Source organism: Anas platyrhynchos, chromosome Z (genome assembly GCF_047663525.1).
Source record: "Anas platyrhynchos isolate ZD024472 breed Pekin duck chromosome Z, IASCAAS_PekinDuck_T2T, whole genome shotgun sequence".
NCBI classification, from domain to species: domain Eukaryota; kingdom Metazoa; phylum Chordata; class Aves; order Anseriformes; family Anatidae; genus Anas; species Anas platyrhynchos.
In genome coordinates this window covers 49,563,504-49,588,729 of record NC_092621.1, presented here as the reverse complement: position 1 = coordinate 49,588,729, position 25,226 = coordinate 49,563,504, and the positions used below count along the sequence as shown (strand labels likewise).

Genomic DNA, 25,226 nt, shown 5'->3' with positions numbered 1-25,226 from the left:
TGATATGAATCAGATAGAAACAATTTGTGGTCATTAAAAGGTTGAAGGAAATTAAAATACATGTAGATGACTAGATATTTGCAGATTCCTGTCATCATCCAATCCCCAAACAAGTACCTGGCTGGCACCCAATATATACATATATATATATATATATATTTTTTTTTTTTTTTTAATTAAGCATCTTAAAAAGAAGTCTGATCCAAATCCTAACTGTTCTAATTTCATTTAGTACTTTGCAGAAGATACAGATATCAGGCAAAACTATATCACTGGTCTTAACTATAGTGTATAAGATAGATCATCATCACAAAAACATTCACATTTTTCAATTGAGTTATTAAATTATGTTAAGATGTGAAAAAATACATTAAAGCACCTATAAAATATCATCATTATTTTATACTAGTTCACAAAGCATCAGAAAACTTCCTCAGCAGCACACACTATTTCTGTTGTAAAATCTATCAGAATCTAGTCCAGAAGCACTTTGTCTGCAAAGATCTTAACCTTATAGAAATCTGTGGATTACTCTCAAACTAAAGTACTGCAATAATGCAGTAGCCTTGTCCTTTATTTCAAGTATTTTCAGGTAAATAAGATATAGCCAAGGATCACAGAAGAAGTCTAGTGTCCTTTAGTTATATGCCAGCAGTTGGATTGCACATACTCTTGTGAAGTTGAAAGAAATGTTGCTATATTTTATAAAGTGTGCCTCTTTCTGTCCTTCCCAGAGAGTACATTCCCTCCTTTAATGAAGTTGTATGGATGGAACAGACAAAAGCCTGCTTCTAAAATGTCAAATTGAGCTTCCAGTTGGAGCTTTCTGTTAACTCTTCTGAAGAATCCTATCATCCTTAGTGATCTGTGTGTGTTTTCCTGCACTGTGTCAAGAGAAAATTACTGAGATCCAAACAAGTTCTGATTAATGAACTATGAAAGACAAATCCAACAGTTTCAGTTATTTCATTAAAAAGAATACTTTTGCTTTCTCTTGCCTGCAGGCAGAGAGATGTGAAGTAGTAATCCCAGGAGTGCATTAAACCTTTATTTATGACATTTAAAAAAAAATCTTCAATGATTATATTGTCACACAAGGAAGTACACAATATTACAGATAATGACCCGTGTATCCATATCTCTATATATAGGGTAATCCAGCCCAAAGATGCCTAGGCCATTCCTACTTTCCGGTTCAAAAGAGAAAAGGTAGCCATGTTATTTATTTTCTACCATACTTTTACATTTCTGCCTTCAGTATCCATAGACACTTCACCTGCACTCTTGCAGTTCTTCCTCATCATCTCCAAAGGTGAAAATAAAACCACAGTGAAATTGCCATTACTGATAAAAGACATGTAACAAAGACTGAAAAAATGGGACATAAATGAATGATGAGCATGACAGTCCTGCCAAGGAAGCAAGTGGTGGTGGGGCAGAAAACTTTGGCAAAGTGATCAAAAAGTGCCTGCTCTTCAGCCTTTTCTGGACGTGACACAAGATTGCTCTTGCCTGAGCATTGGTCATGTCTACCACACTCAGATATCTCTCTCATAATTGTCTTACCAAATCTGTATTCTTTGAAGAGTTACAACTATGGAGAGCCACTGTCAGACGTGGGTACTACAGACCAGACGTAGTTATTGGCATAAGGCCGAGGGTCATTTTGCAGACAAATCAATCATAATAGAATCATAATAATAAAACTACCTCTCAGAAGTGGTTTTTGGGGGCCAGGAAAACAAAAACAAAAACAAAAAAAAAAACAAACAAAACAAACAAACAAACAAAAAACAACAACAACAAAAAAAAAAAAAAAAAAAAAAAAAACAAAAAAAACACTTTTCCCAGTTCTGCTTATGTGGCCTCTTTTAGAGAATACTATATCCAAAAAACAGCTTGTGGCTGAAAATTGGCATGGCCCCATGGGCTACATTCACTCCCTTCAGCTGAAGTTCTAGCACTGGAAGAAAATTTACATTTGGATGTCTGGTTCACTGTGATTGTAGATGGTGTATTGACAGTGAAAGTTATGAAATGGCAAAAGAGTTTACTAGGACTCAAATGCTATACCCATGAAAATTAACAAATAATCTCACTTCCCTGTAATGTATGTTGGGCCAGTGAGGTTTTACTGCATGATTCTGCCCTGCTGTAATGAAAGTGCTTGTAACTATTAACGTGAAGAGACAGCATTAGATGGTTTGCACAAAGAGGTGAAGATGGTCAGAGGGAAGACTCTGAAGTCATTCATGAATACTGTATAACCTCTGGTGGGAAGGTATAAAATTAGACCACTAAATTGTTTGTGATATAATTAGGAGATATTTGATAAGGATGTGTTTAGTTTACGTGGCAAGGTTTTGGTACCTGGAGGTGGGAATGAGGTGTGGGTGTGCTGCAGAGGTGGCCTCCATTAGAAGAGCTCAGGAGCTGCCGTATGTTAGGTAAGATTCAATTCCACCAGCCAAAGGTAAGCCCATCAACAATGCCGGTTGTGCTTTTGCGTTTCTTAAATGCAGCTTTAACAAGGGAATATTGCTGCACAACAGCAGCTGGGAGAGAGGAGTAGGAAATGAGAGCTGTATCCCTGCAGACACCCACATCAGCGCAGCAGGAGGTGCTCCACGCGTGCAGCAGAAGTTCCTCTGCGGCCTGTGGGGAGGCCCCTGGTGGAGCAGGTGGATGTGGCCTCAAAGAGGCTGCAGCCTCCACAGGAGCAGACTCCAGACCAGAACTGCAGCTCACGGAGAGCAGTGTAGAGTGGAGCAGGAAGACTGGTGGGAGCTGCTTCCTCTTGGGAACCCATGCTGGAGCAGTTCATTCCTGAAGAGCTACACGCTATGATACAGACCATGCTGGAGCAGTTTTTGAAGAACTGCAGCCCGTGGTTAAGGACCCACACTGGAGGAGTTTGTGGAGGACTCTTTCCCATAGGAGGAGCCCCACACAAGAGCAGGGGAACAGCAGAAAGTGCACACTCAAAATACATATGGAGAAAGGTTCCATACCTCAGGAGACAAGAACCTGTGTGGTGAAACATCTGTTTAGCATAATCCATGTAGCTTTACACATTGATAGTATTTTCTATATTGAGAAAAATATGAAACCTTTGCAGGTCCATTAAAAGTATGTTAGTGCTGCAACCATTATATCTGGGAATTAATCTGCCTTCAAAAGCACAGATTAATTTGCAGTGTTGCTTGTTCTGGCTCAAACTGCAAGTGGCTTTTGCTGCAGTGCATTAATATTAGATCATTGCTACTCCTTACCTGTAGTTTAATTACCCATCTGTGGCAAAACTGAAAACATACTGAACTCTTGTAACATCAGGGATACAGAAGAAAGTTATAAGTTTACTCCAGAAGCCCCCATCACAACTGTACAAGTAAATTGAAAGTAATGGGGTTGTATGTATACAACTTTGGAAAATTATTCCTTCATTCTGTGAGTTACATAAAGCAAATAGGTTGCCCAGAATTACTTCAGAACAAGCCTGTCCACACCTATACAATAAAATATAATCCACTGTTGAATTATCTCTAAACACGTAAACCATCCGGGAATGCAACCTTATCTGTTGAGTCTTGAGTATAAAGGACAAAGCATAATTTTAGATATAATCAATGCCAGCGATCATTTACAACAATGGACAATACGAAGTTAATAGTATTTATTATTTTTTGACCTAGATTCCAAATCACAGAGCAATTCTACACAAGTTTATTTAGATATAGTAACATTTACTCAAATCTGAAGCAAATGGTTCTGTAGGTCACCTTGGAGAAAGCAGCAGAATCGGTTTAATTTGTAGAATGTAAAAAGTAAACAGAGCATATAATATCAAGTGATTACAAGATACATGAAAAACAGGAGAGAGGAATATGAATCCTGGATGATGGAACAAAATAGAATAATTAATGAAAAGGACTTAGATAATTGTATCAATGGCAATAGCTCATTTTGATAGTGAGAATCAGGTCACAGTCCAAAGACAAACACCTTTACGTTTTGAACAGCCCAGAACTTATGCCGGAACTATATATTGACTTGTTTTTTTTTTCCCATAGCTCGCAATATTCAACATCAGTTTGGCTATACATTTGCAGTGTGATAAGGCAGAATATGTGTAAGGCAGGTATTTCTGGGTTTTAAAATACACATGTAACAGACTAAATTCTTGCTTACTTGTCACAGACTGAATTTTCTACTCTGCTGCTGTACTGATTGTGAAGACATAGTAAACTTGTCTGAACACCTCAATAAAATTGAGGTAATAAATCCAAAGAGCAATACTGATACTACTTGAGTGGGTTTTTTTGACTCTAAGTTTAAATGGTTTGCAAGCTCAGGTATGATTAAGCTATACTCGATGCATACTGTCATAGTTTCAGATAACAAATTACTGCATGAGGTGGAGCACAGTGATATCAAGAAGGGGAGACTGTAGTTTCCCAAGAAGATTACTGACTGGAAATGCCAGCTGTCAGAGCAAAACTTTGTAGAAGAGAACATATGGAAAAATGCTAGTATTGATGAGACGACTAATTACACACATCGATGGGCCCTCTTCTTCTAGTATCATAATTCTGTCATCCATGAAGCAAACGCCTTATGAGCTTAACAGAAAATTCATTAAAATCAATTAAAAAAAAAAAAAAAAAAAAAAAAAAAAGATCAGGTTTGAATTACTACTTGATTTTATTGCTTTGATTTTGGTGTGTAAAATCTCGCCACATGTTTTGAATGGACAAGGCCAGAGGGAAACCAACACAGGTGACATGAAGCTCATGCCTCAGGACAGGCTGCAGCAATGGATGTTACCACTAATCTTCTGTATGGCTGTAGTGCACAGTCAAATTCAGAAGCTGGCACCCAGATCTTCAATAGTAGTGTCTCCTTGGTTTTGTACAAAGTGGAAGAGAAAGGAGATGGTGGCTACCAATAAGAAAAGAACATGTCTTGTTTAGGCTACACCAGAAGGAATGAAGACAACTCTGGAAGCAGACCCACTTGCCGCTGTGCTCTGATTTTTAGAATATTTCTTTTCCACTTAGGCTCATTGTTGTGATGCACTCACAGTGCCATTTATGAGGCTCTACTGTGTACAAGATTAGCGTAGAGTTTTGTATTGAAATAACTGGGAAATGGCAGGCTGCCCAGAGACGTGGTGGAGTCTCCCTCCTTAGTGATCTTCAAATGATGACCACCAGAGGTTCCTTCCAACTTTAACCATCCCATATTTTGTGATTCTGTGGAAAATCTAACCCCTGAACTCCATCATTTTTTTACTCTTTTGTTCCTCCAAAGCAGTTAGGCTTATGAATAATTTTGCATGAGTCATTTTTTTAAATTAAAGATGCATCCAGTGAGTAAATGCCTATAAGCAGAAAGCAGTGTTTAAGTCTTAAAAAGATACTGAAAAGGATAAATTAGAATGGACTAGGACAGACCAATGCATATGAAATATAGATAACAAGAATATTTACTTCTTTAAGGTTTTGGTGATAGCAGAAACCACAAGTCTCAAAATGGTCTCAGAAAATGTGTTAATTTTCTGCTTCTAGCCCCTGTAGCCCCCTCCCATCCCCAGGAAACATAAAAATAAATTTGGCTCAGAAGCACTTGCTGCTAATGCATGCATAGTCCTGAACTGCCAAAATCCATGCACTTAACATGCAGGATCATCTCAGATAAAATATCTCTCCATTACAATATGGACAGACATAAAGGAAATACATTTTCAACCTTAACATAAAGCATATGAATAACAGGGAAGAGTTGTTTGTTTGTTTGTTTGTTTCTAAATTAAAAATAAATAAATGAAAATGTAACAAGTCAAATAAAGCATATTATCCATTTCAAAATTTAAATTTCTATTTCACATTTTATCTGGAAGCTTTTTTTCTATTTTTTTTTTTTTTAGTTCAGTCAAAGTGGTTTTTGTTTGTTTGTTTGTTTGTTTGTTTGTTTTTAGCAAACTCCATTGTTTTGATATAAATACTTTTAAAAGACTATAAAAGTATTTAAAAAGTTGGCAAAATAATTCAATAAAATTAGATGAATTCTTGGAATGTTATGATATTTTCATATTTATCTTGTTGGTGTAGTTCAGATGAGACACTTGCAGTATATGTATATTATATAATACCACAATGTCTACATTCATCTTGTTTTCACCCACTACAATGCACACAATACCCACTACCTTCCATAACTACCAGCACACCTGCAGAAGTTCCCAATCAACAAATATAAAGCAAAAATATTTTACTGAGACATGCATTTAAAGAAAAAAATTTAGTACATCATTATTTTGTCCAAATCCCCACCCTGAATTTGGAGATAAGACTGTGATTGTGAGAAATGAGAGGCTGCCTTGTGTTGGATATGTAATTCAACTGGGAAAAAATAATTGTGAAATGTGTTAGTACATCCATTTCTTTGCTGGGCAATGTACAAAGTGTTTCATCAGTAGTTCAGCATGTTATTGAAGCTTCTAGCAGAGACAGAAACTGTTTTTAAGGCAGTTTCTTACATGGAAGGCACCCCACTTATCTCTCTTGGTATAAGTACAGAATGGATTTTTTTAATGAACTATAGCAGATTATCAACTTATGTCAGTGGCATGTACCTTAGTATATGACTATTCAGTTGCAAGAAAGAGGAGGAATTGTTTTGCTAAAGCACAAGCCAGCAAAAGTTAGTTGTTGCACAAAAATAACATCAGTACAGTCACAGCATTGAAACCACAGGATTGAAACCATCACCTGGTCAAGAGAATACAAAAATCACCAAAATAGACTGGACAAATTGAGAGGGTTAAATCATGAGCAGTGAAAATTTAAAAAAAAAAAAAAAATATATATATATATATATATATATATATATATATATATATATATATATATATATGGGGGGTTGGGAGTTGTTTGGTTGGTTGGTTTGGTTGGCTGGTCTGAGCAGATGAAATGAAGGAGAAGGTATTAATTTCTTTCAAAAAATATTTTTCTTCTCTGTAGTTATTTAACTTAGTGGTTATATCTGATGGTTACTTTCAGACTCCAAGTCCTCTAGATATAATATGTGGACTTCTGCAGAAATTCAGGAAATAGCTGATGCTATCTGAACTCTTTTTTCATCAAGTGTGTAAGCTCCATTTCAAATTTCAGTATACTTCATTTTGTTCCACCAGTATTCCCACAACTCAACTGTGATGGTCTCAAAATATTGAGATGCGGCTCACAGAAGGAGGTAGTTTCTTCTCTGAACAATGTAGAATCACTTAAAAAAAAAAAAAAAAAAAAAAAGCTGTTTTTATTTTGTTTTTATTTTTTTATTTACTTTAACCCAGACTTTAAGAAGCAAAGTAGAGCATCCAGAAATACAAACTGAATTCAATGTATAAATCCATCAAATAGGTAAATTATTCTATTTTAGAACACGAAAGCTGTAGAGAAAAATAAATTATATCTGTATGCACACAAAAAATTGTTGATAAAGATCAAGATTACAAACCAACAATTGGAAGAAAGATAATCTGTATTCTGTATACATTATAGCAGTAAGGGTTTTGAAGTCAGCAAAAGTAGCAAGTCTTCAAGTAGCCTCATTTACGTAGAAATATATAAGCACAATGAAGCAGTATGTAACTATACAAAGTTCCGAAGTTCAGATCTGTAAAGAACTACCTTACATCAAAGAGCTTAAGAGCTATAAAAAAAAAAAAAAAAGCTTGGAGATGCAGAGGTTAAAAAGCACCACCAAACTGTACAGACATCCAGGCAAAGTTTTGGAAACTGCTGAGCCAGTGATGAACTAAAAAGGCTTTCTGCACTTGGTCTGAAATTCCAGGTTCTGCAATTTATTTTGAGTCATAAAAATAAAATAAAATAAAATAAAATAAAATAAAATAAAATAAAATAAAATAAAATAAAATAAAATAAAATAAAATAAAATAAAATAAAATAAAATAAAATAAAATAACGCTTTTTAAGGCATTAAACATAGAAGGCTTATTCCAGATGGAATATCTGAAGGAACAGAGTAATATGTTGAATCAGACTTTAGGATATAAGGTAAGAACAAAAAACATTCACCCTGCCAGTTTGTTATTGACTTTATAAATTGAATTTTTTACACTTTGACCTGGAAGCAAATGGGTCCACAAACAGACTTACACCAAAGTAGATTTATTTGCTGTAATTCAGTTTTTCACATTTCAGCCCATTTTGGTGTTCAGATCATATTCTTCTTTAGGTAGTCAGTTTACCTAAAATGAAACCAATCACTAGCTTTGAAAAATAGCTGAAAGTATTTACATAGGCTTGCTGTTTTCTCTACTTTAATTCAAGATCACCCACTTAATGAAATCAGATTAAGTATGGGCACCTTACAGTGACTTCTCTCTTGCTCTTTTGCTTTGTGTTTAGTGAAGCAGCATGCCATCTCCTGCTTGTATTGGATATTTGTCTGAAATAATGAAAACAGATTCCCACAGGGAAAAAAAAATACACTTAGAGTCCTAAATATATTCTTATTCTATTGACCTGAAGATAGGATAGATTTTTTTTTTCCAAGAATTAAAATCAAGGAAGAACTCCATTTCCCACATTCTGGATGGTGGACAGACCATGTAGTGCCACAGGAGCATTAGCAGCATTTTCAAGTGAGCCTTTCCAACTGTTAGACTTCAGTTGACAAAGAAGCTGTTGTCTATTATGGGTTTTAGGCTACTGGATTGAAACCATAAATATAAAGAGATTTAATTATAGTACTTGATGACTGAGCAGAGGCCTCACCCGCTACTTTGCTTTCCTCTACCACAGTAACTCCAGGCAGTAAAGATACCCTGTCAGCATTTTGGGGAAGCAGTGAGGAGCTCAGTGAAGCTAGCTACAGCTAAGGCCAAATTTAGAAAAAGTGAGAGGCAACTATAGCATGAAGCTGCAGTGGGATTGCCTTAATATGCTCCTGTTGCCTGTGTCTGGTGAACTGAGAAAATACTTAATCCAGGTGCCTTTCTTGTGGCAGAGATCCTTGGGGATCCTCCTGTACAGTTATAAAACAAACAAACAAACAAACAAAAAAACCTTCAGTAATTATTTTCTTGTGAAACACCTGTTTAACTTAAAGGAAAACCTTTTGGGGCATTATCAAAGTAGGGTGATAAATCTGGGAAAATCTGTCTAGAATAAGAGGGAACTCTTAAGAAACGCTGGTGCTTGTCCCAGCACTAGACTCAGGGAGGTGTCGAGCACAGTAGTTCCTAAAGGCTTCAACATTTTGTTCAAGAATGCAAAGTTAACATTAAGATTTGGGTTGGACATAAATGTCCTCACTAACTATTGCTCACATTTGATAGCTCTTTTCCATCACTATTTCATTTCTGTAGTGTTCTAAACTGTAGAGGGAAAAGTCCAATGTATATCACAACAGAGAAGTAAAAGAAACAAGGGCATGGTAACTGAATACTGTATGTGTAATGCTTTCATTTTCCAATACTATATATCATTTCAAGCTCCCAACCAAAGCCATAGAATAATAAAATAAATTATAATAGACTGTTTGGTAGCACAGGGACCAGAACATAAAATAACTGGAGCAGCAAAGTAGGGTATGAAATTCCAAAACACATTTACCTTCCCTCTTGAGTGGGTATACATAAAATGTGCTTGTTATGTTTAACATCATTATTACCAGAGAGGGTTCAAACATTTGAGTATTCCTTCTTGTTCTTCTACAATAAGAGAATAAAGCTCTGGGAAAAATAAAAAGGAAAAGAAAAGCCTACTTTTCAATCTGTTCTTGGGATTTGTCTTCCCTTTCTATTTATTCTCTTAACCTTTGCAGAACTTAGCTCGGTCCTTAAACTGCAGGAACTATTCAGTCTGTACAAATTACAGAGGAGAAGGGCCTGATCTTCCCTGTAATCACACAACTTCATGGATGCCATGTCTCCCACTCAGCGAAGTACTGAAACACATGCCTAATGTTACCCGTGTAAGTATCTCTGTTTTGGCATACTTGGATACATTGGGATAGGACACCTGCTTATTAACTGGAGCAATTTAGGAGGGTTTATCCGGAACAAAATCCAAGAGCCACGTACAAACAAGTAGAGTTTTCATACCAGTAGGCCCCTTATTCAGGAATACACAAAAGGCAGCAGAAGGAGGAGCTTTATGCAAGTGAATCTGTGACTGCGGGCAGGAAAAATCATTTCAATATTTTACAATGAAAGACTAGATACCAGATTAGATTTTATCAGTGACTCTGGGTAAAACTGTACAAAAAGTAGATCTCACTCTATGTTAGATATGCAGTAAAATGACTACCCTAGCTCTCACAATATAGAATTTTAAGGAAATCATTTTCAGTGTTTTGGAGAAAGATTTTAAAGTCATTCTGTTAAGAATTTTGCTAAGCCATCATATTTCTAATATTGCTGTTCTCTCCATCTTTACTGAGATATATTTTTCATGAAAGGAAAATGAAAACAAAGGTGACATTATAGTGGGACTCTGCTACTGGCCACCCAACCAGGAAGAATAAGCAGATGAACAGGTGTCCCTCTACAGACAGATAGATGATAGATAGATAGATAGATAGATAGATAGATAGATAGATAGATAGAGATAGATTAGATAGATAGATAGATAGATAGATAGATAGATAGATAGATATTCTGACATTTGCAAGCCCTGGTCCTTGTGAGGGACTTAAACCACCCTAACATCTGTTGGAGGGACAGCAGAGAAGGACACAGGCAATCCAGGAGGTTCCTGGGATGCACTAATAACAACTTCCTTCTCCAAGAGGAGCTAACAAGGAGAGGTGCTGTGCTGGATCTCATTCTCACCAAGGAGGGGCTGGTGGAGAATGTGAAGTTCAAGGGAAGCCTTGGCTGCCGTGACCATGAAATGGTGCAGTTTAGGATCCTAAGGGCAGTGAGGAGGGAGCACAGAAAGCTCACTACTCTGGACTTCAGGAGAGAAGATTTTGGCCTCTTCAAGGATCTGCCTGGTGGGACAAAGCTCTGGAGGGAAGAGGAGCCCAGGAAAGCTGGTTGATATTCAAGGATAACCTCCTTCAGACTCAGGACCAATGCATCCCAATGAGGAAGAAGGTGGGCAAAAACAACAGAAGGCCTGCATGGATGAACAAGGAGCTCCTGGCCAAACTCAGACAGAAAAAGTAGGTCTACAGAGGGTGGAAGTGAGGACAGACAGCCTGTGAGGAATACAGAGAAATTGTCCTAGCAGCCAGGGATCAGGTTAGGAAAACTAAAGACCTGATAGAACCAAATGTGGTTGTAGAGGTTTCCCTTTTAAAAAGGGAAACTAGAAAGACCCAGGGAGATACAGGTCAGTCAGTCTAGGATTCTATGATTCCTTGATAGATTCTGTGAAAAGAGTAGAGCACTTTTAGCAGTTCATCAGCTACTCAGGACTATGTCAATAACCTGCTGACCTGGGCCACTGTAAACTTATCCAACATACAGGAACCTCCAGTAAGGTTCTTAGTGGTACAATGGTGTGTTTGGTAACTTAAGTACTGCTGGGTGATCTGACCGTGCAACCCAAGCAGAATTACTACTGTTGTTGGGTCTTCGTCCTTGCTAGTCATTGAGGTTTACTGATGGATTTCCAGTATAAGAATATTTCTCAGCTGAGTGCTTTATCATGACTTAAATACATTGCATAGTAATGGCTAAATAACTCTAAGTAAGTATGTTTTTGGAAGCTTCACAAGGAGAAATTGGAACTAGATAAACTACAAGAGACAGGCACAATGTCATTTTACAGTAAAAGAGAGAGTTTTCTCTGTATTTTTTTTTTTACATCAGAAATGTAAAACACTTATGACCTCAATAAGAAAAAAAAAAAAAAAAAAAAAAAAAAAAAACTCTTATTTTTGTACATTAATGATTTCCAGGCAAATTAAATATTAAAAGCAAAGTCTGAGAAGTGTAGCTTAAAATATCTGAAGCTAAAATTCAGAAAGAGATGTCTTAGTTGTGATCAGTGTGTTTGTGTGTGCTGCTATCACAAATGATCCAGGCTCATTTAAGAATGAGTAAAGTAATAAGAATTAAGAAAAGGCTGGAGAATGATTTGTCAGTGATGATAAAATCAGAAGGATGTGTCTTCCTTTATCTTTCATGAAGGGAAATAATTAAAAATGGCAAGAACTGACCTCCAGCTTTTGGTCCAAATCTAAGAATCAGTCTCTAAATTTCAGCACAAGGAAATGTAATTATAAAGAGCCTTAGCAGATGCTACAGAGCCTCTTTCAGAGTTTTGCACACTCCCCAGGCAGAGGAAAAATTCACATCAGAAGAAAATGAGATGAGAGATGGAGAGAAACTAAGAGCATGTCTCAGAAGATGGGTCCCTGTGGGCTGCTGTGCATATGTAGGGCAGTAGATAAAAAACATGGTAATTTTGATCTCTCCTCTTTCTCAGAATCATTTATTTGTTTACAGAATTTAATTTTTTGCTCCTATTTCATGTGAAATTTCAGTAGCAGGACTGGTTTCAAATTCTTTTTAGAAAGAGCCTTGAAAGGTCTTCTGACAAAACTTGCCTCAAAGAGTTACAACAGTCCTCAGATGAGGTGTATTGCCAACAGAACTTGTCATATGGCATAATAGTAGCATAATAAATATTCATTGGTAGACTGTTGCAGATCTGAGAATAATGTGAGAATAAACTTTATTAATGTTTAAAATGCCAAACTCTTCACGTTAGGCAAAATTTTAAATAGTTTCCCTCAGATGTGTTTTTTCTGCACATCCTTTGTTCCTTAACACAATGATGTCAACAGAGCATAGGCCTAACCTAATGGTTAAGAGACATGCAGTGCTTTTTTGCAATTTACAGTATGTCCTTGAGAAAGTCACCTGGGACAGATCTTTAAGAAATAGCTGACAAAAGCTGGGGACAGAGCGCCTCATTTGGAAAAGGAGTAATTCAAAAACAGAGTATTTGCTCTTATGCAGGCAAGTCTGAGAAGGAAACCTCAAATTATGCTTTGGTGTGTATGTTTAAGCAGGTATTTAAAAAAAGAAAATATACTGGTCTTAATCTTGCTGGAGCCAAGCTGTGGTTACCTTTCTCTGCTGTCTAGAGATGTAACATCAGTTCTCTGTGGCACCATGCAGTTTATGAGGCAGATTTCCTTCCTCTTGACTGCAGTAGTTTTATGTGCCCATTTCTCAGCTGCAGCAAGATTGCAGCATTCATCTACAGTAATATATGTTCCAGAAAATGGCTGAGAGACTGTAGGAGAGACTCTTTTGGACAGTTCACTGAGCTAAGGAAATCCATGAAGGAGTTTCTGTGGAGGTGTTTTCATTAGCACTTCAAAGTGACAGACATAGTACGCTATAAGGTCATAATGCTAAGTCCAGCAGGGTTAAAATTAGCTGAACTGAGCAGATGGGCATTGTTAACCTTCCCCGTATTTGTTTCAAGAGCAGAAACCATATAAGATCTGTATGATATTGGTTACATACACAGGTGTTTCTCCTTTGCATTGCTGCATGTCCCTGCATGTTGTTCCTGATCTTTTTGTCACTCAGCACTTTGCTCAGCAGTAACAGGAGTGCAAGACATGATGCAGTGCCCACTGTAATTTACCCCAAACGCCAGCCAGGGATCTGGCGAATCAAAATATCAGTTTATTCCTTTCTGAGGCAGATGTAGGCCATCCATACCATGATAAAAACCTTAGAAATACAGTCTATAAGCTACCTTCAATTTGAAATGAAAAGTCTCTCAGATGTACCAGGAAGATATGAAGGAAGCAAGGGAACATCATGCACCATAGCACTATGACAAATCTGCCCCATACATTGGGATCTCCTGAATTTCGTTCTTTCTCTGTAGCATACTACTGTACTATAGTTTCTCACTATCAACCGTTCAGTGTGGCTGGAAGCAGGGTAAAAACCCTAAAACTTGATTTTGGTTTTTCATTGACTTGTTCTGCCTCTATTCCCATGCCTGAAATTGTGCTTCAGTGGGTAACGAAGTAATGTTCAGAAAATCCTGGAATTCTCTGTTGTTTCCTCACTCAGTTTTGCTAACTGAGCAACAGGTCCTTCCTAGCATATGGAAAACCTGGAAATAAAAATAATAATAATAAAAAAATAAAATAAAAAATACAAAATAAAAATAAAAATAAAATAAATTAAAAATACACACTCTTATTACATTTTCTTTCTTCCACAGAGCTGCTTCACGGTCTTTCTTAAGCCTTTTTTTCATCACCCATGGCCTTGTCGTTTCAAGGAAAAGGATTCATGCCACTGGTCTGAAATGTTCCTCTTCTCACTCTTTCCTGAATTTACATTTTCTCCGTTTCTCAGTTTGTGAACATTTCATGAGTGAAAACAAAACAAAACAAATAAAAAATGTTTCAGGGTTGAATCTGCTACTTCCTAGCTGTCTGAGCCAATATGTTAAAACTTGGTCCCATGAGACCCTCAGCAACACCAGTATTTAGATATGTTTGTGGGAAGCCTGACTGAGAAAGGCTGAATACCCTCACTTCTGTATGTGTGGAACTGAATGCCTTTATACATAACATCCAGAAAATTCATCACCATCAAGAAAGACCTTTGCTATGCAGTGTCTTTCACTTTCAGAATGAAAACTCAGAATTAAGCCCCCACTGTAACCTGGCCACCTGGCCATTTCCTTTTCTTTTGGGCAAAGTCATCTGTTTCATTGTGGGAGACCAGTATTTCCGGTATATTGCAGCTTTCTGGATTGCTTGGCACTTTGTTGTGAGAGGAAGCTTGTGTCTCAGCCTTCTTCCCACTTCTTTCTTTCCTTTCTAGAATGAAAGAAGGTGCTAGAAAACAGGATTTTTAAAAAATTGCATTCCTATTTTTAAACTGGTCTTGAAAATAAACAAATAAACTGTGTAAATAGTAGAAGAAATACAAAGTAAAGTATAAACATACAGAAGGTAAAGGAACAGAAAACAGAACTCTGAACATCGACTAAATAAAAAAGTCAAATAAAAAGTCATTCATGATCTGGCGGATTTTGTGTTCTGTGGTATTGTTCAGCATTTAAGTCAATAGAATTCAATTGATTAATGTTAAACATCAGTTATTAGGTGGAACTTTACAAAACCAAGTAAAACAATCTGCATTTTAGGTAGATCACAGTTTAGAACAAGAAATATTCAAGTATGGATGCAGGGGAAAAAACATCATCTATTTTTACATACTACCATGTTGTTTTCTGAGAATTGTTACCTAAACACTGCTCTAGAATCTTCAATGCTGTTAAAAATACAAATATTTAACTAGTAATGTCATAGTGACTTCACTGAAAAAATGATACTATATGTATGTTTTTGAACTGTTGGATTAATGTACTAGTCAGTTGTTTTGTGTTTTGTTTTGTTTTGTTTTTAACAAAAAAAAATCTTTTCTATACATAGAAAAAAATCTTTTCTATACAAGAAATATATATATTGCATAATATAGACAACATAGTCCTTGCATTGAGATTAAAGCACACACACACACACACACACTCAAATGGTTTTCCATTTATTCTACTGCATACCATCTTTCTCAGATAATCCTAGCTCCATTATTTACAGCGCTAGTAATCATAACATTTGTGCCGTGTTGCAACTTCTGCATATTCATAGGCCTGGAAATCCTTTTGCTCAGTTGAGGGACTGAGGTGGCAAGGGAGGTGTTGTCATGCAGTCTTGGGGCTGTAGAGACATTATTGTCAGCTTCTTTGGTGTGATGTGACTCCTGTTCAGGAGCTGTGAAGAGCGCACATAGGAACTGTAGGAAAAATGAGTACAGGGAAATCTCAGGCTGAGATTTGCTAGTTGCTATTCAGGGACTCAAAATAAAGTGCATTAGCAAGCACTGGTAGTACATGCGTGCCCAGGGTCTGCTAACCTTCTTATTTAGGGATGCATTCAGGGACTATCATCTACATTAATAGCAGAAAAAAAGGTAGTTGTAAACACTATCCAGAATGTGTCAGTAAAGCGTGATCATTCCAGTGTCTGCCTTATCTCAGATGAAGTTGATTATCTCCAGTGCCTTCCTGTTTTACTGGAGCAGGTTTAGCCCTATCAGAGGGCACCCTAAATATCTGGGATTGGCAAAAAGACTGATGTTATGCACTTCCTGCCCTCCTGTAGGAAGCACGCTTGGTGACTGCACACCTTGCCTGCCACCAAGAGAAAACACAAAGCCCTGTGACATGGTCTGCATCTTCAGACACTGGAAGTTTGAGATCCTTGCCATGGCTGAGAGGTGCTTAGAATGGTGAAGCAGATACTGTTTACTGCAAAAACAACTCAAATAGGAAAGTGTTTTTATGCTCCATTAGTCCTTAGGCTTGATCTAATTTTAAAGAGAGACAAGGACAAGATTTTCAATGGCTGCACTGCATGCAAGATGAGGCCTCCGATGTTTCTAGACCTTTTAGTTTTCACTTTTTCCTTCCAGCTTTTTTTTTTTTTTTTTCCAATCTTTGTTTTGTCCTATCCTGCATATATAAAAGCAAAGTTCAGGGTACTTCAGTCAGAAGTCTTAGAACCCCAGAAAGCAAAGCTGACTCTAATGTTCATTTATCCCTGTGCACAAACAGGTCCAATTATATTCAGCAGGCAACCTGCATGCATGAGGAGTTTCAGGAGCTGTGTATTATACTATTACAGTGTGGGGGTGTGGGGGATGGTGGTTCCTTTCAAGTCTGCTGCACTGTATTTCTAATCAATTGTTTGGCCTTTAAGCAATTGACTTTTGATTTAATTTACATTGACTGCAATCCTTTTGTTCTTTGCTCAGCTGAAGATGTAGCTAGCACAGATCTGATTGTACTTCCAGTGGGCCCAGTCATTTGTTTCCCAGGGAAGAAAAGACTTAAACAAAACTCTTAAGTTTTCTTTGTCTTGTTGAGTCTTTTGCCAGAGTTAGAAATACAGAATCATTAGTTTTATGTCCAAAAGTTAATGTGTTTTGTTTAAAAATAATAAGTATCTTGCTAGTTATAGCAATGAGAGTATTTCATATTTAAATGAGATGTCAAAATGAAACTAATTAGTTTTAAGTACTAATCTATGACTAATACCTCAGAAAGTCTCAGTGGAGAGAAAATGTGCCATTCCATTGTGAAGTGGCTTAAGAGAATAATGTAAAACTCAACATTGCATGTTGTTTTGTGATTTCAGAATATCAACTGATTTTATTGTGACTCAGCGAATGCCTGAGGCAGCATGTGGCTATACTGAAGTAGTATGCAGTGCAAGTCTAAAAATGCCTTGGAAGTAATGCCCTCCTAACAAATATCTAAAGCTTTTGCGTAGAATATAGAGATTTTGATGTTTATTTTAAGAGTTAAATTTTGGGCTTACTGTTCAGCATCTGTAGTTTTTAAAGTTGCGACAGTGGCAAGTTGATAATAGTAATGTTGAACTCTTGTATAGTACTTTTTATCAAAAACATGAGCCAATGCTCTTCAGCTAAATGACTTACCTGCCCAGTATCAAATGAGAATTCACAGGCAGGGCTAGAGATAAATAAGACTCAAGTCATCTCTTCTAGTGAAAAGACCACATTGACACCTTGCCTTTGATAACATGAACATAACTAGTTCATGACTAGAATGATAACATGCTCATAACTAGTGCTGGGAATCAATTACGTGACTTTGTCATACTTTTCCCTGTATAGTCTCATTTTGCTATTGAGGTATCCAATTACTTACATGAGACAAATATTGTTTCTTTGGATTTTTTTTTCCCAGTTGTTTTTTCCTCTTGTGCAAGGTATCTTCTTTGCTTTTTGATGTCAGATTTCTTAAGGGATCCAATGAAGGATCCCATTTCATTTTATCCATGCCTGAGAGGATAAAATAACAAAAAATGTATTCCAGTAAGGTACCTAGTGCAAGATAACATTCAGGGGGTATTTCCTGTCTATAAAATTTAAATGTCAAATTCAACTTGACTTAGAGTTTTATAACAGTAAGTACTGGAGACGACTGATACATCTTTTTTCCACATTCTTTTCTCCCCCCTACTTTACTTTATATCTCCTTACTTGTCATTCTTCCCTCTTGGAGCCTTGATCTCGGTATTTATCTCTGTGTGGGAATTCTGTCCAAGAAGACATTTTAATACAGCTCTTGTATTTAGCTGGCAGGTGTTATTGCTCCAGGTGCTTCTGAGCAATACCTTTATCTCCTCAGGTTATTTGTTATCAACCCTGTTACTCGTATGCGAGAGTCTTCAAGGAAACCAACTACAGAGAATCTCCACAAAAAAGAACAAGAGTGACCCGTCTTAAATACTGTGACAAGCACTTCACAGGATTTTCATGGGGCTCATATGAATTAGATAGCATTCTGAGGTTTCCACAAAACCTACGGCAAGGGTTTCTGAGCTGCCCAAAATCTCACCTTTATGAAACCAATATGACCATTCAGGGTTTTGGGGAAATTAGTGTCTGTTCTCCACAGCAGTACTGCTGTTATTAGTGATGCAAGGGCAGATATCGCAGTGGTTGGATTTCATGGAGATAGCTGAGGTATTCAAACCCAAAAGAGCAAAAGAAAAAATGCATGAGTGAACGGAACACAGAATACGGTTATTTTTTCAGTGAATTTTCAAAAAAAAACAGTACCTATGTCACTAAACCTCAGAAAAACTTGGGGCCTTTTTTCCCCCTTTTGGGGTGGCAGCAGACATATGAAAAGTTCACTTCAACCTGATGACATTTTCTTCATTTGTTAAAAACTTTCTTGAATGCTTTTATTTTATTTTTTATTTTGGCCAACTTGCCAAGTGCCAATTAGATAAAACAACAACAACAACAGCAACAATAATAATAATCTAAAATTAACCAAGGTTTAAAATATTTTATATTTCAAAGAAGTGCAAGTAAAGGAAAGGCAGCAACCATGGAAGATTTTCTACTGGTTTTATGCAAATGTGAAATTAGATTCAGCACTGAGGATTTGACAAAAGAACCCAACTCCAGGTTAGTGAGAAACGCAAAACTCAATTTAACTGTCAGCTCTTCTTGTTTGACTAATGTTTTGTTAATCCTATATAGTAACCATGTTATTAGGCTTTCTAATGAACAGGGCTTCCTTGGAAATTTTAAATACTGTATAAATATGTATTTTAGATTCTGTTTTTCTGTGAAACGGAAGACAGAAGACAGGTGTTTTTTAATATGCTCAGTGTAATGCAAGCATAAGTGCTGTAGGCAAAGCACTGAATTCCTCAGCACCTTCTCTTTGCCTGAGTACCACCTAAGTGCTCGTGAAGAATAATCAGGCATAACACATGCAGGGAGTATTATAGTTTGACTAATATGTAATCTACTGAGAACCCGACAGGACATTTGTAGAGTCCATTCAATATCTTTTGAAATGCAGAACCCAGGTTTTGTACAGGACTGCATTCCTGGTGTCTTCTATTTTCAATATATTCTGTTATTCAGGAAGAGTGCCTTAACAAGAAGTAATTCAAATTGAGTGAGGACTTCAAATATTTTACCTCAAATCTAGCTAATGGTTACAATTTCTTGTATAATAGATTACTTTATAAAAAATATAAGCATACTCATTACAAATGCAAGCATTAAAGATTCTTTTTGCTAAATGTGATGAACACAAAGCTTAGATATTTCTTATGAAAAGCCATGCTCATAGCAGGACTGAAAAAAGCTGCCTTGCCTTCAAAACTATATTCACAGTCACCTTTAAGATTACCAAGTCGTAGCAGTAGTGTGTCCTGGTTTTCACCTTGTGCTGCATTTTATGTTTATACTGTTACCTATTTTATGCCCACATTGAATTCTCCGATTTATATTAGTACTGAGTTCCAAAAATGTGGCTCAATTCTTCAAGTTAGTAATCCTGGTTAAGCCTTTTCTTTTCCTGCCCCAATCTTTGCAATGATTCCTAACTAGCAGCTTTCATTTTCTGAAGCTGTAACACTTGCCCAGACCTGAGGGACACCTCTGTTCACTGCAGATTCACTTGTATGGCATGCAGGCTTGGGCACAGGGAGGCAATTCCTCAAAATTTGGCACTTGGCCACACTAGAAACCCCTGGTGTAATCTTCAGACCTATAGAGGTTACTAATATGATCTATAGCTATAATAAATATCAGCCTGAGTACACAGCCACGTGGTGTCCTGTTATTAACCTTTTGCAAAGACAAAACTGACCTTTTATTCCCACTGCATTTGCAAACTCTTAATTAGTTTTGTACCTATTTTAATAACTTCTCTTTACACTCTCCTGAAAAGCTCTGGCAAAGGTTTTGATACTTCAAACAATTTTTTGAAGGACATATGGTAACTGCACAGGGGTCATATGCTTTGGAGAGTGACACTACTTCTACTTACATGGCAGAAGTGCAAAAAGAAGCTGTTAGAATTCTTTATTTATGCACTCGGTGATTTAAGGTGAGGTCTAATGATGTAACAAACAACTGATAAAATGCTTTATAATTGCATAGCTATAAAGGAGACTATAATGATTAAATTATACAGGACATTAAACATTAATTCATTGATTGCTGTCTACACAGGAGAAGCTGAAAGATCCTGTATCTCAGACTGCTACCCACGGTTCCTCCTTTCCGTTCAAACTTTACCCTGTGTTGATCCTTGTCTGTCATCCTCCTCAGCTTCCCTCCTCTCCCATTATAAAATGTTCCCAGCTTCTTGTCCTTTCCATGCAGCTGTGAGGCTCACTGCTTCTTTCTGGCAGTGTCATCCTCGAGCAAAGTGCCTGCTTACCCATTACAAAAAGAAGTAAGGAAACAGACTCAGCACTGACCTGAACTCTGAGTTGCACAGTGATGAGGAGCTTCAGGGGTCACTGAAAAGCAATGCAATAAAAAATGATTCAGATTTTTCAATGACTTGGTTAATTTTTATGTGAAATATTCTTTGCTTCATTTTGGGATTCAGTGAGACACTTGGAGAATTTTCTAAAAACTAGGGGATTTTAGCTCTTGCCCTTTCAGTAAAATATGAACATTTTCTGTTGTCATAAGGACAGCAGGACAAGGGAGAGACAATTTACAGACTGATGTACAGACCAATTAACATAAAACATTGTAAAATACAATCCCATCAGTTCTGCTCCCACATATTACAGACATGGCATGAACTATATGGCAATACTAGTATGGATGAGAAATAATAAAGCTTCTTAGATGTCCAGAAAGGCCAACATGTTGCAGGGTCTTTGATATGGACAAATATTCATAGAGGCAATCTCAGACTGCTTCCAAAACAGAAACAGACTCTGCTACTCATGTGGGAGAGAATTCAGACAAAGTTTCTTCCTAAAGCAGTTGGTAATACAAAGTCCTGAAGCTCTCATTGGAGTGATGGATATGGTTTCCGAGCTCCTGCAAAGCTTTTGTAAACCTCGTACAAGAAGATCCTGTAATGCACTGAGTACAAATGAAGTTACCACTGGTATTTGATTTATACTCTGTCCATTCCAGTGTAAAGTCAGCCACGAATTACATGATTTACATATTTAAAATACACTTCAAGTGTGGTCTGTGCTACTGTTATGTCATTTTTAACTGCTACATGTGTTATGGGGTGTTTAAAAGATTAAGGTCAATGAGGTTTTGTTTTAAGTAACTTTGTATTAATGGATACTAAAATAAATAAAAACTCTGTGGAAATGGGAGTTCTGTGAAACACAACAATTCTGACTGCATTTCCTTTAGTAACCAGTTGAAAGCTCTAAATGTTCAAGGAGGTAGCTTTCCTTAATATCACATGGAAAGTGAGTAAGTGTTTACAGTATCAGAGCACTGTCAAAACATTTGCTTTGTTTATTCCTATTGCCATTAAAAAGGCCCTGGCTATAGAAGCAAACAAAAATCCACTTTAAGGAAAAAGTAATAAATCACTCCAGCTCACCAGAGTCTAGTCATATATCACTAAAGCATATCGTAACTATGCTACTGACATACTGTGTGTTTTAATAGAGAGCATGAAAGAGAAACTACATTTATTATAATTTCATGGGAAAAAAAAATACAAATTATACATTGATACAGGCAAATAAATAGCAAAACAAAGCAAAGCAAAAGTTATGCTACAGACAGGGAAAAACTGGTGAAGTACAATGAAATGGAAAACTTAAATGAAACTTCCAAGCAGGTAATTGGGTGTTCTATGTTTATGTCCTTTAAGGAGACACAAAGACTGAGGCTGCTCATTCAGAGGAATCAATGTACAAATATCACTTCTTGTGATTCCCCATAGGAATTCTATTCTTTTTTTATTTAGCAGTTACACCTTTTTAACTGGAAACATTTGAAGCCCAGTCCCTGTTGTTTCTACTCAGTTCTTGTCTAGTTATAGCCCACACCCCATAAGTAAGACTACCAGTATTAGCAGATGACATCTTTGATGTGGACTTGAAAAGGATTGTACTGCTAACTGTTTAGAAGTCAGCAGAAACTGCTGATGGCAGAATATTCAGCCCTCTTTATGATGGTGGAGCACATATAAAAAGATTTAAGACATCCTCGGTAAAAATAAAAACTGCTAAAGAATGCAGGAGAATACATTGGTAAAAATCTATCCACCTTCAGTTTAAATGCAGCAGCCATGATTGCTTTTCAACATCTGCAAGGTCCTTTGTCATCAAAGGGCAAAAATCAATGATTTCCTAAACAAAATCTATTTCCCTCTTCCTACATTTAAAACCAGTTAGTGGGGGCTATTTTTTTGATAACTAGGAAAACAGACTGACTGAAGGCATCACATAAATTATATAACTATCTGTTAAAACTATTTGTTTTACCATGACTTCCCAACAGACTAAAACATGTATATCTGTACCACTACAGATTTCAAAGGATGTTAAGAGAATTGGGGAAATCGAAATACCTCTGCAGAGCAGAGACAAATCTGTTGACTTTCAAAGCCCTTGGTCTACCAGATAAATGTTAAACTAAATTCAACCTTTTTATATCTTACAATTTACCTGCAGCCATATGTTTTTTTTTTCTTGTCTAAGATAAGAGCACACTTTCATTACACACAGATGGACTATTCATTGTAATGAAGAAAAAAAAAAAAAGTTTCATTCTATTTTATCTATTTTCTTGTAGAATGCTTCACTGATACGACCATTACTTTATTCTTTTCTCTGAATTAGAATGGCATTCATTCACTGCTATTGTTGCAAAGTCTATATGATGAATACTTGTTAGAAAATCATATATAGAAGAAATATGTCAGACCTCAGTCTTCATTCATCCCAGAAATTTGTCTTTGGAATTCAAATTCAAAAGGATTAAAATCTAAAAGTGAAATAAAGTGTAATTACTACATTCTGAGATACTGGCTTTTTTTTTTTTTTTTTTTTTTTTTACCACCATAATAAAGAATATTCGTAGTGAGAATGCTGAGAATGGACGAAGAGGAAGAAATAGCTCTTCACAAACTGTAAGATGTACATACAAACCAAGATATTAAATAAATATTGGCACAAGAAGATTTAGTAATGAACACTAGGTCTGCGTAAAAGCATCCCTCAAATGGTGAATTCTATACAAAACTATCAGTCTCAGCACCTCAAAGCAGGGTGTACAACTGTGGAGGGACAACTGACTTCAGGAAAGTTGTCCCTGTTTTTTAAGCTTAATATTTTTGTCAGATTTCAGCCATTTTAGGAAGGTGACAAATACAAATTGTCAATATGATCAGTTTTCCATTTTTGTAGTACAGCAATTTTCTTAGCCTAGGCTTGACAGTGTGCCCCGGCAGCCAAAAGGACCAACCTGGGGTGCATCAGGCACAGCACTGCAAGCCTGTCAAAGGAAGGGATTGCACTGCTCTGCCCTGCGCTGGTCTGGCCTTACCTCTAGTACTGTGTGCAGTTCTGGGTGTCACAATATAAGAGGACATTCTCTATTAGAGGACTGTGAAGATGGTGAAGGGAAGATGGAGGGGAAGATGTATGAGGAGCGGCTGAGGTGCCTTGGTTTGTCCAGCCCAGAGCAGAGCAGGCTGAGGGGAGGCCTCATGGCGGCCTGCAGCTCCCTCACGAGGGGAGCGGAGGGGCAGGCGCTGAGCTCTGCTCTCTGGGGACAGCGACAGGACCCGAGGGGACGGCATGGAGCTGGGGCAGGGGAGGGTCAGGCTGGGGGATAGGGAAAGGGTCTGCACCCAGAGGGGGGTTGGGCACTGGGACAGGCTCCCCAGGGCAGTGGTCACAGTCCCAAGCCAGACAGAGTTCAAGAAGTATTTGGATAATACTCTTGGAGACATGGTTTGATTTGTAGGTGGTCCTGTGTGTACCCAGGATTTGGACTTTATTATCTCTGTGGATCCCTACTGACTCAGGATATTCTGTGATTCTTTGATTCTCCAGTATGCACTGAGAAGTTCTAGCCATCCCTGGGATCAACCTGGTAGCAAGAACGCATACCTCACAAGGACTGAGGATGGATGTGGGCAGAAATTTCCAGTTAAAGAAGAGGCATCAAAGAAGAGAGGTGGACATTTTGGGAATGCATTGTCAAAAATTTCTGGGATTCTCTTTGGCTTGAGGAAAATGCCAAGAGAGATGCTAAGTGAGATTGATATAAGCTGCCCTACATTCACTCTGCCCTCCTCTATGAGCTGCCATGAGAAAAGCCTCTGTGCACATCTGAAGTTCAACAATATATGCACGTGTCCACCCCCAGTTAACGTTACCCTCTCTTATTACCTAGTAAACCCTCTTTGGTGTTTTGGTCCAGTATGTTAGGCTAGAACACACTTTTGACCGCTAAGGAAATATTTAAGAAGCAAGATACACCCTCAATCGAATAATTTATGTGAGGAGAATTTCTCGCAACTGATATTAACAAAGCACATTACATTGCTTTCAACAGATGAAAGCTTGTTGAAGGACAATTAAGACAAGTGAATATCTTATTAAACCTATGAGAAAAACAAAACTGATCTAACTACAGTGGGTCTCTCACTGTATGTAAATCTATGTAAACTGATGAAGAAGAGTAACTTTTGCATTTGACAGGGGAGCAATTCTTCCACCAATAAAGAGTTTTCAAAAATACACCATTTGTGGACACAAATGACACAAATGTTAGTCAAAAATGCAGGAGACTGAATTCTGTAAGCTCATACACAAGTGTGAAACTCAACTTCAGTGAAGAACTACAG

General features: G+C 37.2%; 1 long non-coding RNA gene across 1 annotated transcript; it reads right to left on the bottom strand.

The window, feature by feature from the left end:
• Positions 1-15,403: 15,403 nt before the first annotated feature.
• Positions 15,404-24,951, bottom strand: LOC140000751 (uncharacterized). The gene is made up of 4 exons (XR_011805943.1): positions 23,918-24,951; positions 20,854-20,895; positions 17,763-17,896; positions 15,404-15,823 (listed from the first exon to the last, which is right to left on the bottom strand). It is a non-coding gene; the product is annotated as an uncharacterized lncRNA (long non-coding RNA).
• Positions 24,952-25,226: the final 275 nt, after the last annotated feature.